Source organism: Hordeum vulgare, chromosome 2H (assembly GCF_904849725.1).
Source record: "Hordeum vulgare subsp. vulgare chromosome 2H, MorexV3_pseudomolecules_assembly, whole genome shotgun sequence".
NCBI lineage: Eukaryota > Viridiplantae > Streptophyta > Magnoliopsida > Poales > Poaceae > Hordeum > Hordeum vulgare.
Window position 1 is genome coordinate 208,006,133 of NC_058519.1, and position 14,102 is coordinate 208,020,234.

Consider the following 14,102-nt stretch of genomic DNA (forward strand, 5'->3'; position numbering starts at 1 on the left):
GGCTGCAGTTTAGAAAACCTTGAACTTATGAACTATGTCAAAAACTGAAAGAGAATCAATGTATGTGTGGTTGTATATTAAACTTACTGTTCATGATATGGCCACATGAAGAATTCTCCTATCTATAAGTCCAACAAGATCTTGGCAACATGATCAATGGAAGCCTTCTGTGTATCAGTATTACTTCACAAAATGTCGTTTGCTAAATCGGGATAGATGAAATACGCATGCACCCTTATTGTTTTATGCACCGTCAATCCCTTGAGAGGAATACAATACAGTTAGTTTATTTTCATTTATAGCCTTGTATGGAGAAGTTGATCAGAGTTTGCAAAGTACTTACAGTATAAGAATTTGACAAGAGTGGCGGAAAGCTCATCGAAGTTGAAGAAGATATGAAAGTCCTCAAATTCCACACTAACGGTACCTGCAAGGGTAGAGAAATGCCTACTGTCATAGTGCACTTCCTGAATGTTATGATCTTCTCCTTTTGACATTTTGTCCATGCAATATTTATGTAACGTGCGACAACTGGAACTGCACTCCTCAAAGTATTCATCAACAAGAAATGGCTGGCCATGCTTGTACTTGTGTGCTTCAAATAGGTCTTCTACTTTATTACTAGAAAGTAGCTTTTCAATTTCTACTTCAAACGTGCCATCGGAATAGGGAATACCCATGCCTTCGAAAAAAATATTGTTAATTTGGTTATGGGTGATGACTCTTTGTAGTAGGAGGCTCTTGGTACCATCCCTCCTCATTTTTGGGTCCCCTTCTTCCTGTCTGCAACCGTGTATGATTTCACCTTGTTAGGTGAAGCACTTCTTGTATGATGCCTGGTTTCATCAACGACGTGTTGCTGAGAAGCCTGTGGAGGTATGATGGACTGGTGAACTAATGATGCCGCTGTGACGGACTGTTGAGCTGTAGTACCAGAGGCAGCGGACAACTGACCAGCCATTGAAGCTATGTCGGGCTTATGAGCAACTGGTGCCAATGTGTCTGTGTGTTGATGCGGCTGTGACAACACATTGGCTTGCTGAGCAGGCAGTGCTGACACATCGATATGCTTATCAGGAAGCTGCGAACCGCTGGACTGATGAGCAGGTGGTTCCTAACTTTAAGACTGCTTAGCAGGCGGTTTCATACTTTTGGACTTCTTAGCATGCGGTTTCGTACTTTCAGACTGCTTGGCAGGAGGTTCAACTAGGTCTGTGTGATGACCATGCGGTGGTGATGTGTCTTCACTTTGTGCTTCAGTGGTTGGCATCTGAACCTATGATACGTCTTCAGTAGTTGTCGGCCTTGCCACAAGTTGCTCAGGAGAGTACGATGACTTGGCCTGTACATCGGGCAGGTTGATCACAAGTTGACTCCTTGGGCATCGGATTCCCAAGAGTGTGTTCATCAGGGGAGTCACACAAGATCTATTGTGGCGAGAAGAGAGTCACCGGTTTGAGGGCGGCATTAGTTGCTTTGGGGGGTGAGAGATCTCATCCAGGAAGTCTATTTATTTCTGTGGCCACTATATATGATTTAACCATGTTTATTCCAAGGTCCTCTGCTCATCAGGGTCCCCAAGGACATTCTTCATGGCAAAATTACTGAATCCAGGCTTTATTTCAGTCACGTAGCACTTCACACAACCCAACTTCAATGGCACATTGTCCAACAAGAGTCCATCGTCCAAGTCATGGTTGTAAACCCACGTTGTTGCACATTTAAAAGTACCTTCATAATGTGTAAGTACGGCCTTCACTCCCCCCCCCCTCGCCCATCCATATAGATCAGATATAGCACCATCATGTCCAGCTCGAGCATCATTGTCACTCGGTCAGCTGATGCATACCTACTCTTCTGCGATGTTGCCATACAATAAGTGGAATCATCCAAGCCGACATCCCCTCACGTCTCCTGACTATCTCTTAGCATTAGTGTGTTTTGTTGCATATATGAGTCCTCAACTTCCTTTCGAACTCCAGTATACGTGTCCCTCTTAATCATTTCACACTAATCTCTCCTCTTATCATCACTCCTAGCCTTTTTCATGTTGAGCCTTTTTTTCTTTGCTTGGTGAGAAAGCCATCTTGTGTGGGACATTCAATACCCCTTGCACGGCTAGGGGGGTCTTTGGTAGTCAGAGCCTCACACAAATTGTGACATAGCCCTGAGTTCCTGTAGAACCTTCGAGTATTTTGGAATCCTCTACCATTACATTATACAGTTCCCGGTCTGCTGATTTTTCAAAGTAATAAGAACCGTTTCCATGCCTCTTTGCAGGTGCCCGCAAGTAGTCCCTAGCATGAGTGCTCCTAATTTCCCTAAAGACCGGTTTGCCACCCGCAGCTACTACTTCTTTGTCCTCCTAATCCCATACCAGTTTCATGTCGTAGTATCCTGCCACACCCATGAGGTGGGGGTGTGTGTTCTTCTTTTGAAGTTCCAATTGCATGGCACTCTTCTTCATAAACTTTTCACTGGGACTGACCCATTTGAATTTTTTCTAGTGTTCCTTCGTAGTTTGGCGGTATGAGGGGATTGGATCCTGTCCTTGACTCAAGTACTTCTTGTACAACACATGCTTCTAGTTTATCCAAGCATCCCTGTCCTTCTTCAGTGTAGCATGTTCCACCTGATCTCTCCACTCCTCAGGAACGTTGAATTGTTCCATGATCTCCCGGCTTGTCCTCTATCATTTTTTGTATGAGCCTTCGGAAACCCCGGCAGATTAATGTTTAGCCTTGCCCTGCCAACAAATCCACACACACTCCTGAACCTAGTGCGTGCTTTATCTAGTTTAGTTGGAGCCCAAGTCTTCAAATCGATGTCAGTTAGTTCGTATATACCTTTAGGCTAGTGCGTGGTCTTTCTTTGAGGGTTCTTCCCGCTCTTGACCGGAAGGGTGATTGTGGTAGCTCTGCCCCATTCATCATGTCTTGATGAACGATCATCTGTTGCAGACATGTTAGCTTCGGACTCGGATGAAGATACTTCGGCAGAAGTATGACTGTCGTCGCTTCTAATACACATCTACACAAGACACATGCGAAATTCAGAAAAAGGGGATAGGCATAAATTAAAAGGTAACATCTTGGCAGCAAGGTTTCTAAACATGGCTTGGGTTTTGGCCAATCATAACGCATGACTCATGCTGCGTGCATTAGGGGCCATCATCCACGGTTTGGGAGGCACACACCTTTAGTGAATGAATAGTGTGTGATTGGTAAACCAAACTGCACATGTTCAGTTGATACATACCGGAGTGAGATCAACCGAATTTTCAAGCTATAGGGTAAATGATCATAAATAATTCAAATTCATTGCTACGGTTGACAACATATTAATCTACATCAACATAAGGTCGGGCATACCTCGCAATACAGTACATATGCAAAACTTGTAATAGAATGAACTCGATACACAACGCTCATGATTCAGTACATGCAACAATTCAGTACAATAGATATAACAATTAGATTTTTTATTAATTCCCATGTACATGGGGTCATCGCGGTGATTAGGTTGACCCCTAATGAACTTAGGTTTTCTGATGATTTTATGCTTCTCCTCTTTCACGTCGTGTGGCCCCTCAGGTGGCAACTCATCATATTGATTGTACTCCTCATCATCACCAATATTCTCGACGCCTAGTACCCTCGTGTTCCCATACATCACTACATGGCAGTTCTTATGCAAGTGGTCTTGCACATAGAAAATCTGGGTAGCATCGCTAGCAAGAATAAATGGGTCCTTGTGATATGCCATATTTCTACGGTCAACATATGTCTTCGCATAAGCATCATCCTTCACTATTGCAGAAAAGCCTAGCTATGGCGTGGCAAAAATGGCCTTGCTGGCATAGGCACCCGACGCCACTAATATTGTGCCACTGTTAAAAAATAGTGCTGGTGTTGGTGACGATACCAACAGTATTTGAAATTTTTATGGCATTGCCACGTAGCCAACGCCAACGCTAATATATGTCAGTAGTGGCATTGCATGTTAGTGCGACGCCAGCAATTTCATTTTCAAATTTAAACCAAATCTGTACAGCAGCGCGATCAAACCAAAATGACAACATAATCATAGTTTAGAATAGTAATTAAACAGTACAATTCAAATACCAGAATGTAAGTTCAACAGTACCCATTTATTTCACATTATTTAGAAAATAATCAAAAGCAAAAAACACAAGTACACAAGTTCAAAGAAATAGGATGTGGAAAAAGTAAGCCTACTAGCTAGCTCACTCGACATTACGGAGGGTGGAGTCAGGAACATAGTCTGGAGTAAGTGGAGCATCATCATCACTGCCAGTAAGCCTGTAGTAGACCATGACCTCATCACGATCGTAGTCAAGGTAGAACGTGGCTCTCTCCCCAGCTTCCATCTCATAAGTAGTTGCAAGAGGTATCCAACCAGGGAAACCTAAATAGGTGCGAGTTGGCTCATTGGTGACAAGACAATTGAATTGTTGGGCCGTCAGCATCTTCATGAGCGTGCATTGGAATGTGATGGTTGCGTCAAGCAGAACTCGAAACTTCTCTAAGAAGTCACGCCTTGCCCCGCAAGAGATGACGTGAGTAAAATTGAAAAAATGACTACTTAGTGATGAAGTCTTTCGAAAGATCGATGAAGAACTTCCTATCCTTCTGGCATATCAAAGCACCACAGTTCTTACACGGGGCATCCATTTACTATTGTCAATGTCGTTGATCAAAGCAAACATAAATCATTAACTAAATAACTAACACATCAAAATAGAACATATACTAGTAATTAAGCAATTCTACAAATGGTGCATGGTTCAAACATATAATAACATGCATAAAGTTAAATAATCATTCATATACGAAATAGCTAGCTATATAGTGCTATGTCCATCATCTAGCAAGCTACTGGCCAGAGGGGGCGGCCTTGTGGTCGTCCCTACAACGATGTTGTAGCGGTTGCACCTCCTCCTCCTCCTCCTGTGCCCCGAGGTTATCCCAATCTACGGGATCCTCCTCTACTCTCTACCTTGTGGCATATTGAACGAGCATCATCTTGTTGGTCTCTAAGAGTTTCTCGTCTCTCGCAAGATCCATCACTAATGGGTTGAACAACTGTTGCTCGGCCTGGAGGTCCTCCTTCTCCTTAGCCCTAGTGCATATCCTTATGTTCTCCGGCACGAGGAACTACACATACTCACAGCAATCAGGGAAGTTGAGAATCTCTTTTTCCTTATGATACTCAACCACCTTTGCATCATAGGCATGCGCCGCTAACTCTGGGTGTCCCAATGTCCAAGTTGGTGGACGACATTGTCCTTCGTGATGGTTGCATAGTATTTAGTACTCTTGTGTCGCACACCAAGAAACTTCAGAGCCATGTGAATGTACCACCAACACTAATATATATACAATCTAGACAATGTAACATGTAAAATAAGAGTTTCTACACTAACTACACTAAAATCTTCAACTATAATTACACCATAAATCTGCACTACACAACTACACTACAATCTGAAACTACAATTATGCTAAAAAACTACACTACACAACTATACTAAAATCTGAAACTACAATTACCATAAAAAATTACACCACAGAACTACACTACAATCTGAAACTAAAATTACCCTACAAACTACACTACACAACTACATTAAAATCTAAAACTACAATTACCCTAAAAAATTACACTGCACAACTACACTACAATCTGAAACTAAAATTACCCTAAAAACTACACTACACAACTACACTAAAATCTAAAACTATAATTACCCTTAAAAATTACACTACACAACTACACTACAATCTAAAACTATAATTACCCAAAAAAATACACTACACAACTACAGTACCATGTTAAACTATAATTATCCTTAAAACTACACTAAAAGCTAAAACTAATTATAACACAAATTTGCACTACACAACTATACACTAAAATCTGAAACTAATTATAGCACAAATTTGCACTACACAACTATACACTAAAATCTGAAACTACAAAACTACACAAAAATCTGGACTATACAACTATCCTAATAATTTACACTATGTACACAACTTCACTAAATTCGACACTACAATTACTCACCGGCGATGGAGATGACGGGCCTGGCGGGTCCTTGACGGCGGCGGTGGAGACGACAACGACGGAGACCGCGGCGAGGGGACGGCGACGGAATGACGACGGCGATGGAGGCGAGGGGCTGACGGGTTCTTGATGCGACGACGATGGAGGCACGGAGACGGCGACGGCAGCGGCAGCGACGAAGGTGGAGACAAAGACACGGCAGTTGAGACGGTGGCATGTGGAGTCAGAGATGGTGATGGTGGCGGGGGCATTGGTCATTGCTGGTGGTGGCAGAGTCTCGTGATTGGGGTTGATTTGGGGTCGTTTGGTTGGGGAATAGATTGGGTGTGTATATGGGTGGTTCGATTTGACAGGCGGTGGTGTGTTTGTTAGCATTGGCCCACGTGGTCAACTTCATTTGCTATGTATTTTATTGTAGTTTAATATTTGTTGCACTATTTATTTCACTAATTATGATATTTTTCATTTTTTGTGAATATATATATACACAGGCGTATGCACAATTAAAATAAAAGTTTCAAAGATAATACATATAGATGATAACAGCATATATATCATTAATTAATCTGGTTTGCTTACATACAAACATTACATAAGGATAATTAACAATAAAAATTATAATTTACTACTAAATCTAGACTAAGAACATCATCACTATGATGACGGCCATGATAAGAAATGCTGCCATCGATCCAGCTGGGAGAAATAGGCCAAGCATGCAACCGACTAAAAGTGCATATCGAAGCATCTTGATTTTTTTTCGTTTGGCCTCGCATCACATTGTTCTTGAGTTGCATCTCATATATATGTTGTCTCAGTGGTCCAATGGAGTAGTCGAGCAACTTGTTTACGTACTTCTCGACGAGATCAACCCATATCCATGTGAAGCAATATTTTCCCTCTGTTTCTGTGGATCACAATATATACACATATTGATGTGAGCGACACTAGAGGAGTTGAATTCTGCAAATTATCTGAAAATAGATTAAGATGTATTTTTGGTCATCTATGTACCTTTCCACGGTTGGCGTAGATGTAGAACTCTTGCTCTAGATTTCATTCTGTGTGCGACATATGCTTATCAACACGGCGTCGACAGCCCCAAAGCAGCACATGGCCGTTATCTTTGATGCCCGTGGCGTAGCTGCCGGAATGAATGGAAGTCACGATGTTGCGGCAGGATGATTCACCAAACAGGGTCGACTGCATTGGCCATGGGGTGCTCATGGCGTAGCGAACAAGGCCATATGGGAGCTCGGCGAGGGCGGTGGAGTTCCAAACTTTCGACACGCTTCACCGAAGTGGGTCTATAACTAAGAGGACCTATAACTAGTTAGGAAGAATAATTGGAAGTGAATATATTTTGAGCACCCAATACTAGCTTATATAGGACAAACTTAGTGTTGGCGTTCACGAGTAAGGAACGACAACACTATATAATATATTTGTGGCCTCCAAGCGTGTCCGGCCTCAACAATATATTCTGACTAGTTTGTGGCGTTCTACTTTACATCCTCGCCAGCACTAACTACACAAAGTTGGCGAACCAATTCGTCTAACACCCTTGCTATTTGAAAAAAAATAGTGTTGGCGTTGCCTCAAATTTGGGCGCCACCAAAATAATTTGTGTCTAACCATTTCTTCACTAGGGCTTTGTGCTACTAAGAGGGACCCATATGCACTTGAATAATCATGGCCGGGCCGTCAAAATCTGCGGTCTGTGCCAAACTCTGACATGAGGCCTTTCTCCTTGAATTTTTTTAATAGATTTATTTATAGTTCCTTTTATGAGATTGGGTTAAATCATCTATTTATGATTTTTCTTATGTTTTTCTTAATTAGATTTGTATTCTCTAGCTGGATTTTGTAGTGGACATAACTTGGATCTTGAAACACCAACGTCTAGAAAAAATGATGCATATCAAATAGTTAGCAACAAACTATGAGTTGAATTGCTTGCCGACAAGGCGCGAGGCACAGAAGTATAAGCGATCAACCTAGATAGAGGATCGGCGATCTCGTGGAAGAAGATGAAGTATTACAGGATTGGAAAAAGAAAGTGAAGTTGAGCTAGCACATGTCCATCAGGTTCCCCTGATTTGTTGATTTAGAGTGTCTCCTGAATACTGCCATGTGCCTGTCCTACTCACCAGTTGGATGTTGCAGCAGCAGTGCCTCCTTGCGGTGCGGGCCTTGCCGCTGCCGGCTGTCGGCCATCTGCCGCGTCGTCGGCCTGCCGCTGCTAGTCTGCTGTTGCGTCGTTAGGGTTAGAACTAGATCAGGACTCCAGCACTCGGATGTGATCGGTATTCTCCAGGCCATCGATTAGCGATCAAATAACTAGAGTATGCGTGGGATGCCAATTAACCGGCCTGCTAGCTCTACGTGACTAATGGGCATTGCCAGTCTGCTAGCTAAACTAGGCCTAGTTGCTCGTAAAATGGGCCCCCTGCTACTTGAAGGCCCTATGCGGGCGCACCGGCCGCACACCCCTGCGCCTGGGCCTGTGAATAATGTCACCTTCACTCGCACATAGTTAAGCTCCCAAATCTCTCTGATGGTTCCATAGTACACCTGTTTATCATCTTCGCCTATAGTTAGGTATTCTATTCAACAGAGCTATTTTGATGCGAGGTCTTACCATCACGTTCCTTAGTGTAGAACATGTTGCCATTTATCTCGTATGCTTGGTACTTCATAATTGTCGTTGATGGCTTTTGTGCCAACCATGTTGCAAGGTCATGATTGGATCTGTGTGCCAAACGATCCTTCAGCCATCGTGCATAGTCGTCATTGTGTGTGTTTGTATCGGCACCTGGTAAAAGGACATTGAGTAAGTTGCTTCGTCGTATCTCCTTCACGTGTTTTGCAACATAAGTGTCGAGTATCGGGTTGTTAAGAAGTACCATCAAATGGGCTTGAGCCGACATTTCTCCATATGCACAAATCCTCGTGTCAGCAAGGACCAGCTTACCAGCCAGCCTTCCTTCATGGCAAGAGAGGGGCACACCTATAGGTCTAAGTTTCATGTATTTGGTGCAAAACTCAACCACCTCCTCCATAGTTGTCATGCCCAAGATGTGACCCTATCCTCAATTTGGCTGAAGGGCCTCGTCAGGGATAGAAGCGCATCTCGTCGTGTCGCAACAATGGATATCGTTACAAGTACATGTACTGAAAAGAAGAGATATATAAAGAGTTGGCTTACACTCGCCACAAGCTACATCAAAGTCACATCAGTACATTACATAATCATCAAGAGTAAGAGGAGGGTCCGACTACGGACGAAAACAAACGACAAAGGAAGAACGACGTCCATCCTTGCTATCCCAGGCTGCCGGCCTGGAACCCATCCTAGATCGATGATGAAGAAGAAGAAGAAGACGCAACTCCAAATGAACAATCAACGCGCTCGCGTCATATAACCTTTACATGTACCTGCAACTGGTGTTGTAGTAATCTGTGAGCCACAGGGGACTCAGCAATCTCATTTCCAAAGGTATCAAGACTAGCAAAGCTTAATGGTCGAGGCATGGTTAAGTGGTGAGGTTGCAGCAGCGACTAAGCATATATTTGGTGGCTAAACTTACGAGTACAAGAATAAGAGGGGGAAGATCTACGCATAGCGGACGTGAACTACAGATGATCATATGAATGATCCTGAACACCTACCTACGTCAGGCATAACCCCACCGTGTCCTCGATCGGAGAAGGAACTGACGAAAGAGACAGTCACGGTTACGCACACAGTTGGCATATTTTAATTAAGTTAACTTCAAGTTATCTAGAACCAGTGTTAAACAAAGCTTCCACGTTGCCACATAACCGCGGGCACGGCTTTCCGAAAAGATTTAACCCTGCAGGGGTGCTCCAACTAGTCCATCACAAATTACCACAAGCCGCATAGAAATCCTCAATCACGAAGCTCGCGATCTCATCGGATTCCCTAGTGGAAAACCTCAACTCTGAGATTACCCAAAGCATCACCGGAATCCCGATGCACAAGATATTTCGTCAAAGGTAAAACTAATCCAGCAAGGCCGCCCGACGTGTCGACGATCCCGATAGGAGTCGCGTACCTCGTTCTCAGGACACGACGGATGGGTCACAGTAGGAGAACCAAACCTCGGGTTGCCCCGCGGTGGCCCCGTAGTCTGCCAATTTGGACCAACACTCATGAGGAGCACTGGCCCGGGGGGTGATTAAATTATCCTCGGGGTCCAGAAAGTCCCTATGCAATTTTATTAGGTGTTTAGGCAAATGTAGTACCAAAGTTGGGCCTTGCCAGACCAGTCTTAATCTAGAACGAATTATCAAGGGGTCCCCATAACAACCCCGATCGTGTTAGGAGCGCTCGATTATGGAACATAACACCGGTAGCTGAAAACTAAGGGGGCAAAGGTGGAACAAAACACCAGGCTAGAAAGGCCGAGCCTTCCACCTTTTACCAAGTATATAGGTGCATTAAATTAAATAGCATTTAATATGGTGATATAACAAGGAACCCATGCTTTCACATGGAAGCATCTGCACCTGCAACTAGCAACGCTATCAACAGGGTTAAGCAAGCAGTAACATAGCCAATCAGTGGTTTGCTAGGTTGAACAGGTTGAAGGTTTTCATGGCATTGTTGAGAGGCTGATATATAACATGTGGTAGGCAACGAGACATAATCGATAGCAACGGTAAAACTAGCATGGCAATGATAGTAATGGTATCTGAGGAAATGATCATCTTGCCTGAGATCCCGCTTGGAAGAAGAATGCCTCCGTGAAGCAGACAAACCGACGTAGTCGCACGGGTCCTCACAATCCGGCACGCTTGCGAAACTCTATCGAGACGAAGAAAACCGGAAACACAAATCAACACACGGAATTCACCACACGATGCACAACACAAATGATGCATGAACAGCTGAATACATGCAAGTCACTGCATGACAATTCACACAATCAATCACTACACATTAAGTGAAGTTCAATATGCAACGAGTTGCATATTGACGAAACTCCACGTTTATTTATTTAGTTCTATCCCGATTAGATACACGGCAATATTAAATGTGGTTAAACATGGCAAGAGGTGAAGCGCAATTAAACTACCTATCTAGGCATTTTAAATGAGGTCGGAAATGACATATAGCACCTCCGAAACGACCTCACAAGTTAATTTACAATTCTGTCCAAATCTGAACTAATACTTGTAATTAGTTGTTAAACCGCAAAACAAATAGGTTCACGTGATTCTACGCGTCATTTCAAGCAATCTACACATAAAGCACATCTCCAACGGAGCTACGGATCAAAAGTTACAGGCACCGCAAGATATGATAGTATGAATGCAAAATGTGTGCAACGACGGTCACGAGCACTTCAAAACATACAAACAGCAAGAGAAAATGAAACTACACGAGATTCTAAGCAAGTTTCATGTAGGACACGATCAAATCGGAGCTACGGTTCAAAAACTACGAGCAAAACAAGAAATCACTACAATCTGCCAAAATCAACCGCATAGCATTTACTACGCCCCACAACTACGAGCTACACATCTCCGATATACTAAAGCAAGGCATGAAACGAAAGAGGGCAAGAAGAACTACTACAAACAACTAACAACAACTATCCTGGCATCATTGAACACTAGGAAAAGAAGTCACAAAATGTCTTCCCACACACTACTTCAGACTTAGTGAAAATAACACCTCATGAAAGAGCAGTTTTCGATCTGAAGCGATATTGACAGCAGCAAAATCCTAAGCTACAGGTCTCCAAATGGCATGAAAATCTACAGCATGCTTGAGAAACACAAGGGGTACCACTAACTCCATTGGACCAACCTCAAAAGAGCTACAGAGCAACAGTTAGAAGCAAGACAAGACAGCAACAAAATATAACAGATTCCAGACTTAGAAATATTTCAGCTCCTCTAAAACAGCACTATTTCTAGCAACTTGAGAGCAAGCAAAACACACCTAAACATGCATTTCTATTGCAACTAAAAATACCAGAGGCTATACAAAACATCCAAGATCAAATCTCTAGTTGACAACTTAATCAAACGGAGCACGAAAAAAATCCTACGAATTAAACAAAAGGGCATCACGGCAAAATATCGCGCGAACTAACTTGCTCAAAAGCTAAAACTAATTGCACAGAAAAATCATATGGATTTTTCTACCCCGAAAACATATAAGACATGTGGGGTTGCGTAACAAAGTAATGCCACACGTAAATGCGAGATAATGGCCTAGACACAGAAAATAATCAAGCGGCAAATCCCTACACGCAAAAATACCAATGACCGCTCTAAAATACATGGAAAATTAGTTCCTAAAAATGGGCATTTCTATTACGGCATCCGAGCAATTTGGGCACGCACGAAAAATAACTACGACAATAAACCTATCGAGACAGCACACTAAAGTAGACATATGACACGTTACACAACGTCAAATAAATATGCAAATTGTGAAATCGTGTTCTACTCGCAAAACTACCCCAAAACCATATAAAATACGCCTCGTTCCGACTTACGGATAAAAAGTTACGGGCATTTTAATATCGTCATATTTCTCGAATTTATAATTAAATTCCGAAAATCTAAATAGCTAACGGGCCGACACATGGGCGCAGAATACTATCCAGCGCACGAGGCAGGGCATAGAGTACAGGGGGCTCACCTTGGGGGGGCTCTTTGGCCGGCCGGAGGCTGCAGCACACTGGGCCTCGTGGAGGAGGCAGACCGAGGCGGTGGTGGGCTGACTCGGGGGCGATGCGGGAGGTGGCCGAGGAGCGGTTGCCACCGCGGTGCTCGTCCCACCTCGTCCAGATCCCGACCGGGACCGAGAGGAGGCGGCGGCTGGCACTGGAGCTCGCTGGCCGGCTCGATGTGCAGGGGAGAAGACCGGGACGGGCCGGCAGCTGGCCAGATCTGGCTCCTCCGGGAGGGGCGGCGCGGGAGCTGCCCAGCTTGGACCCGGCGGGGCAACGAGCGGGAGGAACGGGGCTCCCGGGAGGAGGAGCGCCATGGCGGCGGGCTGGAGTCGCAGGCCACGGCGGCGGGGATGGTCGGTAGCGGCGGCTGCTGGCCGGTGGCGGGGCACGGCTCCGGCGCGAGGCGGGGCTCCAGCCCGACGATGAGTGGGAGGACTCCGGCAAGGGCTGGCTCGGGCAGGAGGAGCAGCTCGGGAGGAGCGGGGCGGCTCGGATCTGGGCCCAGGTGGGCCTGGATCGGGCCTGGCGGGCCGGCGGCACTGGGGGACGAGAGAGACCAGGTGGAGGCTGGCTAGGGTTTCGGGGGCACGGATTTCGAGGCAGGGAGAGAGGGTGGCTAAAATGGTAGGGGTTATCTATTTATAGAGAAAAGGGGGGCTAGGTTAACCGGAATTCCATTCCGGATCCAACCGCGGGGTCGGATTTGACTTATACCGAACGCAGGACGGACGAGTGGCTGTGAAGAGTGGTTTACCGGAGACGAGAGGGAAAACGGGCGGCGCGGCAACGAGTTTTAAAACACCAACGAACGTCCGACGAATAACCGCACACGGTGCCGCTATGATCGACCGTTCGGGTACCAGACGGTCTCCGATCGCGACGAAACTTGACAGGCGGCCTACCTATATTAAAATAAGACCGCATGTCAAATCTCAACCCAATGAGAGAAAGTTTTCAACACACTTTTAAAACAGGGTTTGACGACGCCGCGGTCGCGTGCATGTGGGAACGGGCTCAGAACGAACAACGACGAGAACCGGCAACTAACAACGGATGCAAGTTTCGAAAACTAGCGGCAACGGGATGCCGATGCAATGCTGATGATGCACATGATGCGATGATGATGCGACAAATGAAAATACCCACACGACGAAAACGGAAAGAAAGGGGAATCTTCTGGTACGTCGGCATCGGGTTGTCACAACTCTCCTACACTACAAGAGGATCTCGCCCCGAGATCCAAGAATGAAAGGGGAAGAGGATGAGAAAGAATAAGAGGTAAAAACTTAGTCGCTT